This window comes from Schistocerca piceifrons, chromosome 7, assembly GCF_021461385.2.
Source record: "Schistocerca piceifrons isolate TAMUIC-IGC-003096 chromosome 7, iqSchPice1.1, whole genome shotgun sequence".
Classification (NCBI taxonomy): Eukaryota; Metazoa; Arthropoda; class Insecta; order Orthoptera; family Acrididae; genus Schistocerca; species Schistocerca piceifrons.
This window is the reverse complement of record NC_060144.1, coordinates 240,786,340-240,807,558: the sequence shown is the minus strand read 5'-3', so window position 1 is coordinate 240,807,558 and position 21,219 is coordinate 240,786,340.

Genomic DNA, 21,219 nt, shown 5'->3' with positions numbered 1-21,219 from the left:
GGCGTGAAGCTTTGTATCGTGCAGTCATCAAGGGTACACGAGTGGGCCTTCGGCTCCGAAAGCCATGCTGTTACTTGAATGGGTCGCACGCTGACACTTTTTGATGACTCAACATTGAAATATGCAGCTATTTTCGGAAGGGTTGCACTTAGACATGTTGGACGATTCCCTTCAGTCTTTGTTAGTCCCGTTCTTGCAGGGTCTTTTTCAGGCCTCGGTCATGTCAGAGATTTGATGATTAACCGGATTCCTGATATTCACGGTACACTCTTGAAATGGTCGTGTGGGAGATTCCCCAACTCATCGCTACCTCGGAGATGCTGTGTCCCATCGCTCGTGCGCCGACTATAACAGCACGTTCAAACTTACTTAAAGCTTGATAACCTACCACTGTAGCAACAGTGACCGAAGTAACAACTGCGCCAGACGCAGGGCCGTATTCAGTTTGTTAACATATCTCTGTATTTAAATACACTTGCTTATACCAGTTTACTTGGCGCTTCAGTATATATTGATTTAAAAAGCACTTGTGTGCCCTAATCGTTTGCTCGTTTCCCAGATGCCTGCTGCCACACCTCTGTCCGCTTTCCACCCATTTATCATTAGTAGCAAGGGCGTAACATTTGATTTCCCCGCACATACCGTTATCGACTAACTCATAACAAGCACAAAATTAATGAATATTTAAATACGCGTGTATTGGGGCATAATTTGCTGGCGTGGTGTGTCATGAAAGGGGTGCCATCCACCTCGGTGTGTCACCTCATAAACATTAACTTCACGGACGCTTTAGGTTTGGTTTTATGCACTAGGAGCGATGCTTTCGCGTGACGAGTCAGCCCGCCAGCTTAAGTGCGTGAATCACGCCCATGGGTCACGAAAGGTTGCCAGTGCCTTAATTAGGTGAAGTTAAAGGGTCTTTTAAAAAGTTTTGCGGTAAGACCCTCTAAAAACTGTAGACTCCGCTTGTAGCTGCTAATCCTCTTTTATTGTGAGATCAAGGACAACCGGTTTCGCGATAGTGAATCACGTCTTCAGGTTGACCTACAACATCAAACATACGTATAACAGGCAGGTAGATGCTGTGTTTCTTTACTTCCGCAAGGCGTTTGATACAATTCCCCCTCAGTCGTTTAATGAACAAAGTAAGAGCATATGGACTATCAGAACAATTGTGTGATTTGATTGAAGAGTTCCTACATCACAGAACGCAGCATGTCATTCTCAAAGGAGAGATGTCTTCCGAAGTAAGAGTGATTTCAGGTGTGCCACGGGGGAGTGTCGTGGGACAGTTGCTACTCACAATTGATATAAATGACCTTGTGGACAACATCGGAATTTCACTGAGGTTTTCTGCGGATGATGCTGGAGTATATCGAGAGGTTCTAACAATGGAAAATTGTACTGAAATGCAGGAGGGCCTGCAACGAATTGACGCATGGTGCAGGGAATGGCAATTAAATCTCAACGTAGACAAGTGTAATGTGCTGCGAATACACAGAAAGAAAGATCCTTTATGATTTAGCTACAATATAGCAGGTCAGCAACTGGAAGTAGTTAATTCCATAAATTACCTGGGAGTAGGCATCAGGAGTGATTTAAAATGGAATAACCATATAAAATTAATAGTCGGTAAAGCAGATGCTGGACTGAGATTCATTGGAAGAATCCTAAGGAAATGCAATCCGAAAACAAAGGAAGTAGGTTACAGTACACTTGTTCGCCCACTACTTGAATACTGCTCACCTGTGTGGGATCCGTACCAGATAGGGTTGATAAAAGTGATAGAGAAGATCCAACGGAGGGCAGTGCGCTTCGTTACAGGATCATTTAGTAATTGCGAAAGCGTTACGTAGGTGATGGATAAACTCCAGTGGAAGACTCGGCAGGAGACGCTCAGTAGCTCGGTACGGGGTTTTGTTGAAGTTTCGAGAACATACCTTCACCGAGGAGTCAAGCACTATGTTGCTCCCTCCTACGTGTATCTCAAGAAGAGACCACGAGGATAAAATCAGAGAGATTAGAGCCCACACAGAGGCATACCGACAGTCTTTCTTCCCACGAACAATACGAGACTGGAACAGAAGAGAACCGATAGAGGTACTCAAGGTACCCTCCGCCACACACCGTCAGGTGGCTTGCGAATTATGGATCTAGATTACACTGTCCACTATAAAGAAGATACAAAGGTAATCATTTCCCTGGATTATACTAAGGCATTAAAGCAATAGATCTCCCAATCTTCTCTAAGTCATTTATACTGGAACATCAAATGCAATGTATGCTGAAAGATCCATCAATAATCTTAGAAAATTATGGATCATCAATGAGGGACATAGTAATTTTAACCCGAAAAATACCGCGAATAAATGGAAGAACACTGTTGCATCAGAATCCCAGAAATATAGTATCTTAAAAACCTACCGGTGTTTATTTCCTGATAGTGCTTAGAAAAATGGTTCTTGGTCTGCGACGAGGCAACTAGGAGGTTGGACGTGAAAAATTTGACATTTCATAATTGTTCTTCAGTAGCTTCGCCTTCTTGTTGAAGGCTGAAATTTAGAGCGTGGATCTTAACAGACGTTATCTACGGTTGGCAGAAGAAAATGGGAAGATTTGGACACGAGTCTGACCATTCCCTCATAAGAGCTCAAAATTTTACAAATTTCGCAGTACAGGCGGAGTGTCCTGGCGAACGTAGTGAGAAGGAATTTTGAAGTGAGCACAGTGGGGTAGGAGGGCATGGAGGGGTAGAGGGGGGGGGGGGGGTTCTAGTGCCGAAAAGACGTTGCGCTAGTTTGGTGTCAAGTATGCGAGATCCGCCGAGGCGACGCGCGGCGCCTCGAGCTACGTGGCAAGCGCCGCGACGCTCCGGAAGCTCAGCTTCGTCGTAAATCAGCAGACGGAGAGGAGAGCAGGATGAGGGTGGCGAGGAGGGGAGGGGGAAAGAGAGGAGCAGTGGAGGAGCCCGGCGGGTGGGGGAGGGAGGGGAGGGGGACAGGACAGACGCCACCCTGCGTCGCGCTTTTCTCGCCGGGAATCGCAGCGGCAAACGGCGGGGGCGCCGCCGGAAAGTTTACCACAGATAAATTGGCTGAGGGGATCTTTTTATAAATCCTTTGCCCGCGCCATCGCTCTGCGCGCGGCGCACTGGCGCGAATTACTTGCGCCGGTCGGATTTATGCGCGGCTATGACGTCGGAACTTCCATCTTCATCTTCTTGGCGTGGCCTTTTCAGGGCGCCCCCCTGCTGCCGGTGATTATTTACTCGGTCGGTTTCGGCGCTCGGCGCTCTGCAGACGGGCTAAATGCGTTATTTGTTCCGGAAGTCGGCTCGCAGAGGGAGAAGGGCTCCTGACTCCACGTTGATTCCCGAACGCCTCGGTCGGCGGACGTTGATACCGGCTCGTATCTTCTAGCAGCAAACTGCTTAAGGCAGTCGCTCCTGTTTATTAGGTACTAGCTGAGTTGTCAGTGCTAACAGACAAGCAATACAGCATGTACCACCCACAGGGATCCCTTAGGACAGTGCGGCGAAACTCAGTATTTATGGGATATTGCGGCAGACGGCTAACACGAGTGCCTTTGCTAGCAGCACTACATCGCCTGCAGCGCCCCTCCTGAGCTCATGACCACAGATTGGATCCTAGACTAATGGAAAACCGTGGCCTGGTCTGACGAACCCGGATTTCAGTTGGTAAGAGCTGATGGTAGGGTTCGAGAGCGGCGCAGAGCTCTCGAATCCATGGACCTAAGTAGTCATCAGGGCACTGTGTGTTTACATGGAATGGTGTGGGTCCTCTCGTCCGACTCAACCGCCCGTTGATTAGAAATTTTTATGTTCGGCAATTTGGAGACAATTTGCAGCGATTCAAGGACTTCATTTTTTTGGATGACAATGCCACACGTCACCGGGCCACTATTGTTCACTATTGGTTTGAAGAACATTCTGGCTAATCGGAGCAAATGATTTGGCCACCTTGATCGCACGGCTTCAAACTCATCGAACATTTTTGGGAATTTATCGAGAGATCGGACCTTGCACAAAATCTTACACCGGCAACACTTCCTCAATAACGGACGTCTTTAGTTGCAGCACGGCTCAATATTTCTGAAATGAACTTCCAACGTCATGTTGAGTTCATGTCACTTTGGGTTTCTGCACTATGCAATGCAAATTAGGTCCGACACGATATGAGGTGACATCCCCTGGCTTTTGGCACCAAAGTATACTGAAGATACCGGAAAGAAATTCGCAATGACATGAACAGAAGTGACCCTTTAACTCAAAGGCCATAATGACACAGATGTCACACCACTTGATATGGTTCCTTGGAAAGGACAGAAGGTGTGCGATCACCTCTAATGGTAAAGTACGTTCTGTAGAGTGCATTGCCGCTGGGCACAAGCTCCATGTGATAGGGCGTTCTATACATCCACTAGAACAATTGACACTAGAGTTACATGATCGTCGATAAAAGTGGACGTGCTGCTCCCCAAAGCATCCCACAGGTGCCCGATGGTATTTACGCGGGGGGCAAACGGTAAGGCCAGTCCTCTCTCCGAAGGTCCTTTGGTTCCATTAGTTCCTCCACTTGCCCAGCCCGATGCGGTCACGCATTGTCGTCCACAAAAATTAAGTCATATCTTAATCCACAGCTGAAAAATACACATGAGGATGGGGTGCAGTGACAGAGTAATTTTCAGCCGAATGTAGATTTGGAGGTTAGCACACGCACGCAATCTATTCCTAAACCATAAAGCTTTGACCACAACACCGCTCATGTTTGACAATGTTCTGAGAGCATTATGTGTTCTAATCTCTCGCTGTATGAGGGTATATCACCATTGTCGAATAAAACATTTTGTGTCAGTCCTGTTCATCTCATTGTGTATATCTCTCAGTAACCTTCTGTGTTATACCTTTGCAGTTCTTTCTCTGTATGGTGCAAGTTTCATTGAGTTCCGTTACTCTCCTGGGACATCATGCGAAAGTTATTTTCACCCTGAAGTTCGGCTCATCGGTGTCTTTATTATATTCACCGATTAGTCTATCAATATGAGTTTGGGCGATAACATTTACTCCCAAACAGCTATTCTCTCATGCCTCCTAACAAATAATTCTTTCTTTTAGGAAATGTTGCCCCACAGTTACATTTTTCCTCAATTTGATTCAGTATCTGGGCATGAGTTATCCAGCCTACACATTGAATCTTCAGTGCTCTTCTATAGCGCCACATTTCAAAACCTTATAACCTCTTTCCATAGGAAATGCATATCGTCTGATTTTCTTTATTGCGAAAGGCCACACGCCAGACTACTGCTTTCAGAAGAGTCTTCTAATACTTTAACTTATATAAGATAATAACATATCCGTGTTTTTCTTAAATGGTTATCATGAAATCCCTAGTTTACTATTTCATATCCTCTGTAGTTCCGTCATCATCAGTTTTCTGTTGCGAAGATATAAACTCATCTACAACCGTTAGTATCTCATTTCCGAATACAATTTTTGTAGTAGGGCTTGTTTTAATTTGGGTACCTTCCATTACCCATGTATTACATCGGTTCACATTCATCTAACAATCTCTTTTCAGGAACATGCTCATTCCATTAAGCTGCCCTTCCTAGTTCCTTACACTGTTATACAGAAATACCACGTCACTGGAACACTTGTAAATTTTTACTTCCAAATTCCTTCTTGGATAATTTTTCGGCTTGCTCAGTGCTCAGGTTGAATGGCATTCAGTATGATCAAAAGCAATTACAAACTTCCTTCTCAAAAATTGCTCCTGTTTCAGCACTTTCGATATTTGTAACTGTAGCGTAACAATCAATTGTGAGCGCTACATACACTGACATGGACGTGTGAAGATGGTGCTTCTCTGTTGTAAATATTTTATTTTTGACAGATCTTTGTGTAATGTACGACACTTTATCCACGAACATTACAACATGGAATGAGGTTCCGACTAACAATGAACATGTTTTGTAAAAAAAATTTTGAAGACCTGAAGATGATAGCAAAGTTTGTCGAAACCAGATGCTGAAAATAAAGAAATATTCATGCGATCTTGGTTTTAGGAAGTTTTTTTATCACGTAAATGAGATCGCTCCTTCTCATTTCTCAAAATGAGAGATTTCAATCAAATTACAACTGTAGTCTTCTTTCTATACTAGTAATAAATAAACATTCGTTTCCCATATTATATCCCTGATACCTTCAAAGTATGAAAGAGCTTAACGCCAGGCAACATTTTCAAAAGCTATCTCTGAATCAACTAACGCTATAAACGTCATCGAAGACATGTCGTAGGGACAGTAAGGTTTTGCGGTTACATACATGTCATTATTTACAGAAGATTGTAAAAGCTAGGAAAACGCGACCACGCGGAATACAACTATAATATTCAGTGACATGTGTGCTCTGAATCATAAAGTTGTATTCCACGTGGTCGCATTATGCTAGCTTTTACATTCTTCTGTAAATAATTCACCAGTATTCTGTAACCACGATTTACTAGCCTGGAAATTTCGTAATATTCATACATGCAAACACCTGCTAAAAACATCTGGTTTTCGAAATTTTGTAAGGTAGCTGATAAACATCTTATTTTTAAATTTTTAGATGCTATAGACGAACAGTACATACACTTGAAGACAAAACAGTATGTAACCTAATGGATGAAGCACGGTACACAATCTGGAGACGAACCACTGCTCTGACCAGCTATTCTGACCTGCCTTGTGGCCTTATGGAAACAGGTATTATTCTCTACGAACAGGATGTGGGTCGTCCTTCTGTTTCTAACACTAACTTGGCAAGGCACTACTGGAGTTTGCAGAGAGTCAGACAAAATGAGTGAATACGAAGGAGTTGGAAACGTTAACATCAGCAGTACACGAAGTCCTCCTACATAGGCGTCGTCGATATGCCCACGAAGTGCACCGTTTTGGGCACTATGGGGGACGGAATAGACATAGCGATGACGTTTGCGCTATTTATCCTAACAGCGAATGGCCGCGAAAGATTTGTTTCTCCAGTGGATCCGGAAAACAGAACCGTTATAAGGTTGGTATTACTCGTGGTAATGAGAACAGGAAGTCCCAGAGTCACTGTGTCAAGGATTTTGCACGACTGTATCATTCGTTTACTCTTTTAAAGACGACTACTGTCAGCAATGGTATGTACCGGTGATATTAAAAGAATTCGCTGTACCAAAATGAAGAGACTATCTGGAGCGTGTATGAAGAGAAAATGAATACGGTTTGGCGTTGTCCATGTCACTAGGAGTGCAGCGTTGGGGGATAGGCACTTTACGAGTTACCTTGTTACTCGTTAAAACTAATTGTGGCGATTTATTGCAGTTTAAAAGTTAGTTAAATATAACGATAAATTATGGCTACACCGTAAATCACTTAAAAGAACAATCAGTTGTTGACAGTGGACGAGACACACAAGGCCCTCATAATAGTTCTTAAACGGTAATATTTAATTTTGGTTCTCAACAAGTGGCAGTGAGATGGATCCGCCAGGCTCATCTCACATATTTATCAGCTCTTCTAGGTCTTTCTTTCATTCTTTCTTTACTTTACCACTCTCTAACTGTTTGTGAAGGCATAAGGGTAAGTCAAATGAAAGCGATACAGATGGGAAGAAAGTAAGTAAACTTTCTATTATTTCAAAAGTATAAGCCCCAAGTGTTAATACATTTATCCAACTGTAAGGCAAGAAGCCCAATGACTTCACGGGAAAATGTCTGCGGTGGCCTACTCACCCTTGATTCTACCCAGACTAGTATCTCCTCGTGTGAAGCAAATCGACAGCAATGAACGTTCTCCTTCAGTGCTCCAAAAGCATGGAAATAACATGGGGAGAGATCGAGACTAGGAATCCATTACACTTGCTTCATTCAGTCCCGATCTTTTCCCAACCGATTGTCATATGTTTGGAGCCGTGAAGAGAGATATTCAAAGAGCACACCACAGAGACGACGGCAAGATGAAAATTTTATGTCTGCTTACCAAACGACCTGTCTCCTGATTTAAAGTCCGAAAAATAAAATAACTATTCTTGTTAAGCACCGATTGGATCAGGCCATGGATGTATCAGAACGCACTGTTGTTCATCAAGCGGACTGAGAATGAAATGTGGTAACTTAATATTAACCTTATATAGTGGCATCAACACTAGTTTGGACTTCGGAATACAGGATGCAGATTCTAACTGAAATGATGTGTTCAAACAGCAAGATGCAATGTGCTATCACTCTGCTGGCTTTGTAACAATGTATACCAACCTTCCTGATATATCTCTTGCTAAAATAGAAGATACATCACATAAAAACATATGTGAGGAATGTTTAGGTGACTACATTAACCCTTAACTATTCTAGTGAAATGCTCATATGCTAATACTCCAGTGGGATCTCGGAGTAACCCTATAAGTTAAACGAAACTGTAATTTAAAGAAATTTTGTTTTGAATTGCGCTTTTATCACTGAATATTATAAATATTTTTACCATTTGAGATATGATTACAAATAATTTTGGCACACTGAAAATCTGTGATCCGAACAAACATGTTTTAAGCATTTTTCACAAACTATTTTGGTTTTCTTGTCCGCATCTCTTGCACACATGTAGCACCTTGCTTTCCTCACGGGTTCTGGCTCTGAAGATGTTGTGGCAAGGGAAGTACCATAAAGTTTAACAACAACGTCTCTCAGTTCACGAGAAAAGGGGACAGCGTCTCATTGTTGTATATGGGGGTTTTACTTAATCCACTCCAAGCCTCCGAAGCAATTCTCCTCTTTTTAAGTCATCAGCTTGATCAAGTTGTTTGGTGCACTGAAGTAAAACAGCAGCATTGACTCCTACTATGTTTAAAGTGCCATAAAATACAGACATTGGCCATGTGCGTATTCGCCGTGGTATCGAATAGTTGGCGCACATTTGGTCCAATGCGTCCACTCCTCCTTTTGTTGCACTGTAATCAATGGTCCTTTCAGGTTCTCTCTTTTGAGTACTAATTTTCTGATCTTGGTGCATAGATGAAAGCGATGCAAAAGCTCGACCTTTGCGAGGAACATAAGAACAAATTGACTTTCCTTCGTTATGCCCAAATAATGCAGATTCTACCAAGCGCTTTCGGTTTGGTTTTTTTCTGGTATCTGCGGTTTATTTAGCCTTAGAGTGTCTGCGAAAGTCACCATTTTTGTTTTCATTTGATCACAGAGTTCAAGTAACATGAACCAGTTTCCTACTGTCATATTTCTATTGCTTCCCCCAATTTATGTCATTAATTTCAAAACATCCTGACATAACTTTGAGACCGCATTTGGCTGGCTTCTTAGGCATACACATGCAAAGTTTGCACCTATCAGGAAAGGGTACTAACATTTCATCGATTGTGACGTTCGCTCCTGGAGCAAAATTCTTCTGACATTGGTCTATAAACAGTTCTCAGGCATCTCTAATAGCTGCACATCTGTCATCATCCTTCCCAACATCTCTTAAAGTAGCAAAATCGATAGGCAAACAAGACAAAATGGATAAAAATCTATATACGCTCAAAGTGGCTCGAAAAACATCACGACCAGTTCTATCATTAGCAAAATGTACAACCATATTTTCGTGATTACATTTGATTACTCAAGATAAATACAGTAGACCTAGGAATCCTCTCAGTTCTATTATATCTAGCGGCTTCGTGAATGCTGTTTGAGGAGCTCTATATTTGTGTGGCTTGTCATGTATCTTTTTGTTTGCATTGGTGTGAGTTGTAATAAATCTTCAGTAATGAACGATTCCCAAGCAGATAATATGTCAGTTGAATCAAGCGTTTTTGCTTCACATCTAGCGCCTGGAAAGCCACTGACTATATTGTGAGGACGGGTACGAGTTGTAGGAGGAGCTTCTTTTGACCACTTGTAGCACTGCTTTTTTCCAAAAATTTGTTTGTCAGCGGAAGCATAGTACACGCCTCTTAATCTGATTATTCACAGCTACTTTCTGATGTAACCTCAGAGGTGGAATCACGATCACTTACTGTGCTCTCCTCATCAGTTTGCAAAAACGCAGGATCAGTCACTATTCTTTCCAACTCTTCATCTGTTAATGACTTCGATGATGGCATTCTAAAAATAATGCACACATACTCACATAACCTTAAAAATTGACGTTAGCATTGAAATTTTTCCCTTTTAGAAGTACTCTAAGACATCAGTCGCGTAAAACACTAATTGGGATAATGAAAAACAGCTTATGTTAATAGTCTGATGGGGAACTCTCAGACCATTTTCTCCTTATCTCACAAAATATTACGGGAAACATCGCGATAAATGCGTCACTTCACTGGGGATTACCAAGAACACAGGCGCCATCTGTTGTTCCTTTCACTCCAGGACCTCGCTACAGCTGTTAAGGGTTATTGGCATGCTGTTTTGATAAGGATGCCCAGTTATTATTTAGAGCAATAGTACAAGATTTACTAGTTACACATAGCTAAGAATGTACTGCAAGACAGAACAACCGAGAGCAATTAACAGCAAGGAGCTTCTTCGCCCAAGCTTCTACTCTCCTGACAACTGACAGTTTTGTTATACAGCGACACACTTATTTCCATTTATTCACTTACATAAACAGTCTTTTCTTTTGTACTCTTATTGAACTGTCAGTTTTCTATTTTACCTTATGGTTGGATGGATAGATTTTGTTATAACCGTATGGAAAATAAAAAGGTCAGATTATTTTATTTTTTATGCTTTACTGCACATATGTATTTGTCAAGTAGAGTGATTATTTACATGGGTGTAGTGTTTTACGTCAGTTTGAAGTAGTGTAATAAAATGGATTTTGTGCGTTTCTTTAGTAATTATTGAGTGAAGTGCCTGCACCTTCAGCACTCACAGAGCGTATGGGCTGTTCTTCTATTTTAAGTTGAATTTTACAGTGGGAGAGTTTTGTTTTTGTACACGCAGTCGACTGTCGAACCACACGAAACTCAAAGTGCATTGGAATTCAGTCCCTTGCTAATCAATTGTTCGATCCAAATTGAAGGAACAGAATGACATATGTTTGTGTGGATTATTTTTCCTTATATTTACGTTGTGGAATTCTCATTATTTAATGTTTGGCACTTACTGTGGGCAAAGTCAAGGCCTCTCTGCTGAGTATACAGAAGCGTTTATTATAGCTTTTGGTAATAAAAAGTCAAAATTAGATGCGGCATTGATTTAATGATCCAAATGATGAAAAGTAATCAGTTGCATTTTATGGAAGCTATTACCAGGCATACATCGTATGTGGGACAGTAAATCAGTGAAAATTAAAGAAAATAAATAAGAATGAGGTTTGTCTCATTGTGGGGTTGTAAATTAGATGCACTCTAAATCCTCCATCCCACTTGCCCAAATAACTGTGCAGTAGGAACCTTTTGTAAGTACGATGTGAAAAAGCTGGAAGTTTTGTGTGGTTAGCTTTCGAAACTCTGTAATATGCCCCAGCAGTTTTTCTTATTGTGCTGGTCTGTATTGAATGGAATGAACAATATCATGATCATAGAATATGGACAGAATAGACCGAAGAAAGGCGAAAGTAATGCGGTTAGCGATAAACCACAACATCAAAACCGAGAATCATGAACTAGAAGTAGTGAAGAAGCTGAACAACTGTGGAGGCTAAAAGATGGACAAAGAAAGGGTATGTTTAAGATACTTACCGGCACAGGTGAAAACGGCAATATTTATTACAAGTTACACGCAAAAGTCATTACATGAGGTAGAAATTTCTGAGTACGACAGTGGAGTACGGAAGTTAATCATGGGAAATGGGACAACTGGAAAAGAAGAGAATCGAAGTACTTGACACAAAGAACGGAGTACTTGGAAATCAAAGAGAAGAACAAGAGACAAAGCCATATGACTTGGGTTAAGACACTATGGAACAATTTCCATGGTGTTACAGCAACCTTTGCAAGGAAATAACTGTAGGAAAGACAGAGATTGGCATGTATCCAAAAAATAGCTCTGGGCATTGGATACACGTGTTATTGTAAGATGATGTGGTTCTCAAGGGAGAGGAAGGCATGGTGAACCACCGGAAACCACCCAGAAGACTAATGAGCTCCCAAAAATCTCTTGTTTCATAGAGTTTGCGACTTCCTTGTATATGGGGATATAGTGACAGGAGTAGTGTAAGAAGTTATAGATGTTGTTCATAGTTTCTGCGTGTAACATATTCCTATTTTCGTTACCACAACACTTCATCAAAATCGTCTTGACTTGGTTTTTCCTTAAATCGTATCATGTACTAACTGAACTTACAACAGCTCTCTCTTACATACCACTAGAAGAGCTATAGTATTTAATATCTACACTCCTGGAAATGGAAAAAAGAACACATTGACACCGGTGTGTCAGACCCACCATACTTGCTCCGGACACTGCGAGAGGGCTGTACAAGCAATGATCACACGCACGGCACAGCGGACACACCAGGAACCGCGGTGTTGGCCGTCGAATGGCGCTAGCTGCGCAGCATTTGTGCACCGCCGCCGTCAGTGTCAGCCAGTTTGCCGTGGCATACGGAGCTCCATCGCAGTCTTTAACACTGGTAGCATGCCGCGACAGCGTGGACGTGAACCGTATGTGCAGTTGACGGACTTTCAGCGAGGGCGTATAGTGGGCATGTGGGAGGCCGGGTGGACGTACGCCGAATTGCTCAACACGTGGGGCGTGAGGTCTCCACAGTACATCGATGTTGTCGCCAGTGGTCGGCGGAAGGTGCACGTGCCCGTCGACCTCGGACCGGACCGCAGCGACGCACGGATGCACGCCAAGACCGTAGGATCCTACGCAGTGCCGTAGGGGACCGCACCGCCACTTCCCAGCAAATTAGGGACACTGTTGCTCCTGGGGTATCGGCGAAGACCATTCGCAACCGTCTCCATGAAGCTGGGCTACGGTCCCGCACATCGTTAGGCCGTCTTCCGCTCACGCCCCAACATCGTGCAGCCCGCCTCCAGTGGTGTCGCGACAGGCGTGAATGGAGGGACGAATGGAGACGTGTCGTCTTCAGCGATGAGAGTCGCTTCTGCCTTGGTGCCAATGATGGTCGTATGCGTGTTTGGCGCCGTGCAGGTGAGCGCCACAATCAGAACTGCATACGACCGAGGCATACAGGGCCAACACCCGGCATCATGGTGTGGGGAGCGATCTCCTACACTGGCCGTACACCACTGGTGATCGTCGAGGGGACACTGAATAGTGCACGGTACATCCAAACCGTCATCGAACCCATCGTTCTACCATTCCTAGACCGGCAAGGGAACTTGCTGTTCCAACAGGACAATGCACGTCCGCATGTATCCCGTGCCACCCAACGTGCTCTAGAAGGTGTAAGTCAACTACCCTGGCCAGCAAGATCTCCGGATCTGTCCCCCATTGAGCATGTTTGGGACTGGATGAAGCGTCGTCTCACGCGGTCTGCACGTCCAGCACGAACGCTGGTCCAACTGAGGCGCCAGGTGGAAATGGCACGGCAAGCCGTTCCACAGGACTACATCCAGCATCTCTACGATCGTCTCCATGGGAGAATAGCAGCCTGCATTGCTGCGAAAGGTGGATATACACTGTACTAATGCCGACATTGTGCATGCTCTGTTGCCTGTGTCTATGTGCCTGTGGTTCTGTCAGTGTGATCATGTGATGTATCTGACCCCAGGAATGTGTCAATAAAGTTTCCCCTTCCTGGGACAATGAATTCACGGTGTTCTTATTTCAATTTCCAGGAGTGTATAAAAGTAATACCGCGAAAGTTGTTTACGTCTCCGTCACGGCTTTTTCGATGAGTAATGGCTCTAAGTGCTATGGGACTTAACATCTGAGGTCATCAGTCCCCTAGACTTAGAACTACTTAAAACCAACTAACCTAAGGACATGACACACATCCATGCCCGAGGCGGGATTCGAACCGGTGACAGTAGTAACAGCGCGGTTCCGGACTGAAGCGATTAGAATCTCTTGGACAAGCATCCTTTTCAATACGTACCTTATTGCTTCATTTTATTTTCACTTGCGCACATTGCGGGTAATGCGTCTGTCTATGTAATTTACCCCCTTCTTGTAAGGACTGAAGATCTGATTCCACGTTTTTTCTCTTCGTGGACAAGCAGTAATTAGGTAACATGTTTTCTCGTTAGTATGCAATCCATTCAACATTACAATTTCATCAATTTATTTCTAGTACTTCGCCTTTTTCTGGAAATAAACTCACCTTCCATAGTTATAATTTATATTACTGTACATAGTAATTTACAGGTGCCATTTTTCCATCTAATTGCCTGCTACTTCTCACCTATATCCCCATGCTGCTTCTTGCTAATATGACGATAATGGTAAGAAAATATTTAATAGCCTAAATCACACAGATTCTTTATTTTCGACCACCGATTTGGGCAGTGTTTGTTGCCATCATCTGATCTTCAAATGTTTTTGTTACAAAACATGTCGCTTTGAAGTTACAACTTCATTCTATGTTGCCATATCAGCATGTGAAATGTAGTACATTACAGAAATGTTTGTCTGACATAAAACATTTGCAATTAAACGCACCTTGTACACATGTCATGACCGTATGATGATTTTTAAGTCTCCAAAATCACTATATACAATAAAATTCACGTTTACACATCTGTTTAAGCTCGTTTAACTTGTTCCTTCCATTTGAAGATCTATCTTAGACCAGGTACATGGTACTATTCACGAAATCCATTTACTCTCTTCTTCGGTATTAAGGCATTTTTATTTTAACGTAAGATGTGGTAGGGATTATTGAAGTAAAGGTAAAGAATATTTAATACACTATTGGTGTGGTGTGTATTCTGCACACTCTTAAATGCGCCTTACATATACGCCGACGAGGATCAAGGTTGCTACGTAAATACAAATATTAGTAAAAATTGGTACTGTGTTGCTTTTACTGGTTTCATTACGTTATCTAAACTCGCAGATACCTCAAAGATTATCAGAAGTTGCAAGAAACTATAAATGTTATTGCCCATTAACCTAATTTTTGCGAAGGGTGAGGCGATATGACCACCTACGTAACGCATGGATTTGACTCACGATAAGTAAAACAAAGTTTATAGCAAGCTGGCTTCATTTTAGGTTAAGCATTTCCTTGACAGAAATAAATTTAATTGGAAACTCAAAGATATTGTGAAGCAAAGCTAAGCCTTGTGGCCTGCTTCAGTTAAGTCTACCCATGCAGTTCGTTAAAAATTCTGATGAAATAGGCTCTGCAACCATTAATGCTTGAATAGTGTTATCAAGATTCGAAGTACTTCTAATTCTAACTTGTTATATTGAATTAAATATAGCGTAATGGTCGCCTATGCGGCATTACGATAAAAGAAAGCCATACCGGCAGTCTCTACACAACTCATTTTAAGTATTTACTTTTCCCTTAAATACATCCACAGAAAGGGAGAGGTTTTGAATAAGAAGAGGAGAAATTCACTTTTTACCAAATATTAAAGAAGAAAATATGTACATCAAGTATTTAGTGTATCAGAGCTAAGCAACTTAATTCTTCAACACTAGAGAGAAAAGTAGCCTACTGTATTCGAACCAGATCCTCTTTTAAACTTATAGAGATAAGATGTCCAATGATAAAATTTCTTTTTTGCATTTTATAGTAACTCTTTGATGCTAAAATACAATTTTATTAACATTTGTATCACGAAAAGTATATTGATGAGGTGTAGGATATATAGTTATGTATAGTGTTAACTACGTTTCTTATCGACAGAAATAAACTCCATTTTGTGATTTCATTACGCTTCACACTTCTGGTATAGGTAATCATCTTAAGGTTGAAGCTCTTTTGTCCATGAATGCTTCAACAATACATATGTTTTTGGATGGTGTCCGCCTTTAGCAAAGCACAATTTTCTTTCTTATCCCAAAATGTTTGGCTTCAGTTGCAGCTACATCAGTGGGCTCTTAATTCATGGCAGTTAAACATAATTAATGTTCTTTACCATTTTTATACATGTAAATATTAATTTTTAAATCGTAATTACAGATTTTTCAAGAATGCATGTATTCGTACCTTTTTACCACATGATGTGGATTTCCTGCTGTATTATGTTTTTACAGTGTCTGTTTTCTTTTACAGTTTGTCATCTGCAACCATGTACAACTTAATGTAGTCAAATTATTTAAGCAAAATTTATGAATTAGAATCTATCATGGCTGTGCCTGAAACTAATTAATTTTATGTGGAAGGTTTTGTGTGTGTGTGTGTAAAAGACAGAGAGTGAGAAAGAGTAGGTTTGGAGATTTTTTATTATTATTAGTATTACTATTATTATTTCTGTTTTTGGTTCTTCTGTGTTATTTGTATCTGGTTTTAAGGTTTCTGCTTGTCTGTTGTATGTAAAGCGATTTGCTGTCCTGACATGTTAGTTCGTGAATATCAGACGTGTTGTATTTGTCTGTGCTTGCGTCGGTGTTGTTTTCTCTGTGTTGATTTGTCTGTCCTGTATATTTGTAGCCCTTGTTTTTGAGTATATTGCCTGTTCTGTGGGTTGCTTTGTTATTGAAGGTGAGAGTGAACCACTTGTTTGTTGTTGTGGGTATTTGGTATTCATGTGTGCTAACATGTGAGTTCTGTGTCTTTGTACGTTGGTGAGACAGCTTTTGTTTTTGTGTGCTTGTGTCCTTTTTAATTTTGTGGTTCAGTTTATCGATACTGTTTGTATCATAGCCATTCTCTACAGCTATTTGTCTGATTGTCTGTACTATGTTGTTACGTTTATTTTCAGTGAGTGGAGTATTGTTCACTCTGTGAAGCGTATATTGGAAACCGGCTATTTTGTGTGCAGTCGGATGATTAGAATATTTGTAAATGGCCGTGCAGTTGGTGATAACTTTCCAGACAATGGAGGACAGGTGATGGTTGTTGTGTCTTTATATTGTCAGGTCAAGGATATTTAACATATTGTCATTTTCAGTTTTTATGGTGAAATATACTTTTGGGTGGACTTTGTTTATATTACTGTGGAGTTGTTGGATGCGGCTACGTGATTCATCTACAAAGCATATGACACCATCTGCATTACGATATCTATATATTAGTCGGTATTGTTTGGGTCTTACTACTGTTTCAAATATTATATTATCAAGGTGATTCAGAAAAATGTTGACTAGAACTCCGCTGACTGGTGACCCAACTGGAGGCCTGTCTTCTTGTGAGTAGAACTGATTGTCAAATGAGAAATGGTTTAGCTGTGTGATTAGTTTTAGAACGCTGGCTATTTCTTTTATGTGGGCTTAGCGAATTTCTGCGTGTATTTCTAACTGTTCTTTGCTGATGCTCATGTTTTCTGTAATGGGGATATTGGTGTACACGGATTTGATGTCAAATGATGTGAGTGTTGCTGCTTTGGGTTATTTGATGTCTTTTGGTTCTTTTTGTTTCAGCTCTTTGGTGTTGTTTATGCTTGTGTAATTTGTATATATGTAATGTTTCTGTAATTATGTGTGTATTTCTCTTGCTAAGTAAATGTGGGTGTACTTCTGAAATTGACAACGGGGTGTCTCGGAATTGTGGAGCTTTAGTAGGCTGTTCAGTGAAGGCGCTAGAGATAAATTTTTTTCAGCCACTTTTATTTTCTGTTTTGTGAATACGAGTGAGGTATTTTTTAGAAGTGTTTGTGGGTTTTTCTAGTATCTTCGTGTTTGCTTGCTGGTTAGCTGTGTTATGTTGTCGTCTTCCAGAAATTTTTTTATTTTATCCTCATATTCATCGTCTTTCATTATTACCATGGTCCTGTCCTTGTCTGGTCTCGTAATGAGTGCCTCATTGTTTTTAAGTTTGTTCTTTGCTTTTCTGGAGGCGTTTTTCTTCTTCTGCTTCTGTTCTTGTTAATATGTTGTCATTGTTTTCCTTTATTATGCTTCTTATTTCTTCTGCAACTAATTCTCTTGTCAGATCTGCATTGAAATTTTGGTTACTGTATCTTTCCTGTTGTTTTATGATGTATTCACTTTCTGTGATACAATTCTCCACTGTCTTGTGTGTAATGTGTATGTTTATGTTGTATTTTGAGCATTTTCTAGAAAATTTATTTCTTGGTTTGTTAGTTGTAAGTCAGCAAGGTTGATCAGACTTTTGTAGAATGTGTGGTTCGTTTGCTTTCTATTTTTATGTATAATGATTTCATTTTGTTTTGAAAGAGTGTTTGGTTTTTGTTGTTGTTTATTCCATTTTGTTTTTATTTGTATTTCTTTGTTTTGTTTGACTGTATTTATGATATTATTAAATATTTAAGAGATTTGTAGTTCCAGGTGAATTTACTTCCCGCTCTTTTGCACTATGTATCTAATTTATTGCTTCAGCCACTCAGTTTTGGCTTTCTGTTTGGCATGTCGGACTCCTTAAGAGAACAGCATCTTGGTGTTACGTCTTCCTAGTCCGGGAACGAGGTCCTGCATACACCGACTCCTGATGACTGATTCTCGTCCTGGCGGTGATCTTCTTAGAACTTCTTTTGCGCTACGCTCATCGTCACCTTTCCCCTTGTTTCCTGTCGCTGGAGCTTCGAATTTACCCTGGGTTGCAGGATCCTTACAGGGCTTGGCTTCATTCTAAGGACGTGGACCGTATCACTTATCTTTTGTCGTCTTGTGTCGGGGGCGATATCTTTAACTTAATAAGTAACATCAGACAACTGTCTTACAACCTTGTAAGGTCCAAAGTAGCGCCTGATTAGCTACTCAGAGAGACCAACATTCCGAACAGGAGTGAAGATGCAGACAAGGTCACCAGGCTGGTAGACAACAGGGCGGTGGCACCCATCATACCTTCGGCGATCGTTTTCTTGAGCCTGCAGCGAGCGGAGTCAAGCTAACTGCAGAGCTTCCTTAGCTTTTCTTAACACCTGGCCGATAGTCGTCGTCCACGTCATCAGGATGTAACGGAAACACAGTGTCCATCGTCCTAGTCGCCTCACGCCCACGCTCCACGAAAAATGGGGTAAATCCTGTGGTGTTTTGTTTGGCGGTGTTGCAGGCAAACGTCACAAAAGGTAGAACCTCATCCCAGTTGCTCTGCTCAACATTGACGAACATGTATAGCATGTCGGCCAAGGATTTATTAAGGCGCTCAGTAAGCCCATTAGTTTGCGGATGGTAGGCAGTCATCATGTGATGAGTAATGCTGCACCGACGGTTTATCTCTGTCACAAGATTAGATTGAAAAACTTTCCCTCGATCCGTAACTAACGACCTTGTGGCATCGTGTTTTTTGTAGTGGACTGACAAGACAGCCAGTCCACAGTGACGGGTAACCGAAAGGCACGCGCTTAAACTCACGCAGGCTGGCGTGAGGTCTGAAACAGGATACGTAATGAATGCTATAAAGAAAAGTACGTAGCTTCTGGAATACTTAACTTTAATCCACAATTGGTGAACATTGGTCTTGTTGATACAGTATATGCGTCATTAGATACATAGCAAGGATAATTGGCGCCTTGCTAGGTCGTAGCAATTGACGTAGCTGAAGGCTATGCTAACTATCGTCGCGGCAAATGAGAGCGTATTTCTCAGTGAGCCATGGCTAGCGACGTCGGCTATACAACTGGGGCGAGTGCTAGTAAGTCTCTCTAGACCTGCCGTGTGGCGGCGCTCGGTCTGCAATTACTGACAGTGGCGACACGCGGGTCCGTCGTATACTAGCGGACCCTGCGGCTGATTGAAAAGGCTACCACCTAGCAAGTGTGGTGTCTGGCGGTGACACCACATTTTTAGTACAATGTCTTCCACGATGAATTTGGCTACCTCGGATGATTCGGCTGTTTTCACGGCTTTTGTAATGGCAGTGTCAGATAATCGGTGGAAGCAATAATCCATCTAGTGCCACGTTGGAAATCGTCCGAGGAGGTCAATCCCAACACAATGGAAAGGCGTTTAGGCTGGTGGGCTTGGTATGAGTCGGCCAGGTGGTTTCTGAGGAACTGCCTTTCTGCTCTGGCACTCTCGACCGTGCGACTCATAGTGACAGACATTGCTAAATAAATCTGGTCAGAAAAATCTCTAGCGCATTCTGTAGCATGTCTTAATAAATCCTAGATGTCGGGCCTCAGGTGTGTCATGGGATTTCTGTAGAACATAAAAGCCCATGTTTTTACGAATCACTGGTAACCACCTCTTCCAAATGGATCAAAGATTTTCTGACAAAGTAATCCATTAACTGCCTTAAATTGTACTTTCAAATCCTTAGACCGATTTAAGGCAAGCATAATTTGAAATATCTTAGTGTTCTTCTTCTGCTCAGCAGAGAGATCCTTTAGTGCAGCGAGACAGTCACTGTCAAAGTCTTGATGGTCTTGCACAGGGTTTCTTGAGAGACAGTCGGCATCTTGGCGTTTTCTTCCAGATTTGTACAATATTGTAATGTCACACTTTTGAAGATATAGTGCCCACCTGGCGACTCATCCTGTTGGATCCTTAAGACCTGTCAACCAACAAAGTGAATGATTGTCTGTAACAACTGTGAATGGCCTTCCATAGAGATACTGTCGAAATTTGCACATGGGCCCAATCACAGCAAGACATTCTCTGTCTGTAGTTGAATAGATTCTTTCGGCTTTATAAGTGTCCTAGAAGCATAGGCTATAACCTTCTCTTTTCCATCCGAAATTTGCTCTTTAACAGCACGGATCCCATACCCGCTAGCATCTGTGTGTAGTTCTGTAGGTGCTCTCTCATCATACAGACCAAGTACAGGTTCAGTCATCAGATCTTCTTGCAGCACATCGAAAGAATCTTGTTGAGCACGACTCCAGAATATTTTAGTATCAGCTTTCAACAACTCACGGAGTGGCCTGGCTTTGATACAAAAGTCCTTGATATAACGAACGTAATAAGAACATAATCGAAGGAAGCTTGTCACGTCTCTAATACCTTTAGGAATAGGAAATTCCGTTATAGATTTCACCTTTACTGGGTCTGGCCGCACACCTTCGTTTGACACAAGGTGTTCAAATATTTTGATTTCTTTTGCTCCAAAGAGACACTTTCTTGCATTAAGTGACAGTCCACCTTCTTGGAGACAATTACGAACAGCCCTCAGATTTTTCATATGTTCATCAAATGTCTCTGAGAATATGATGTCATCTAAATAACAAAGACACATCGTCCACTTCAGATG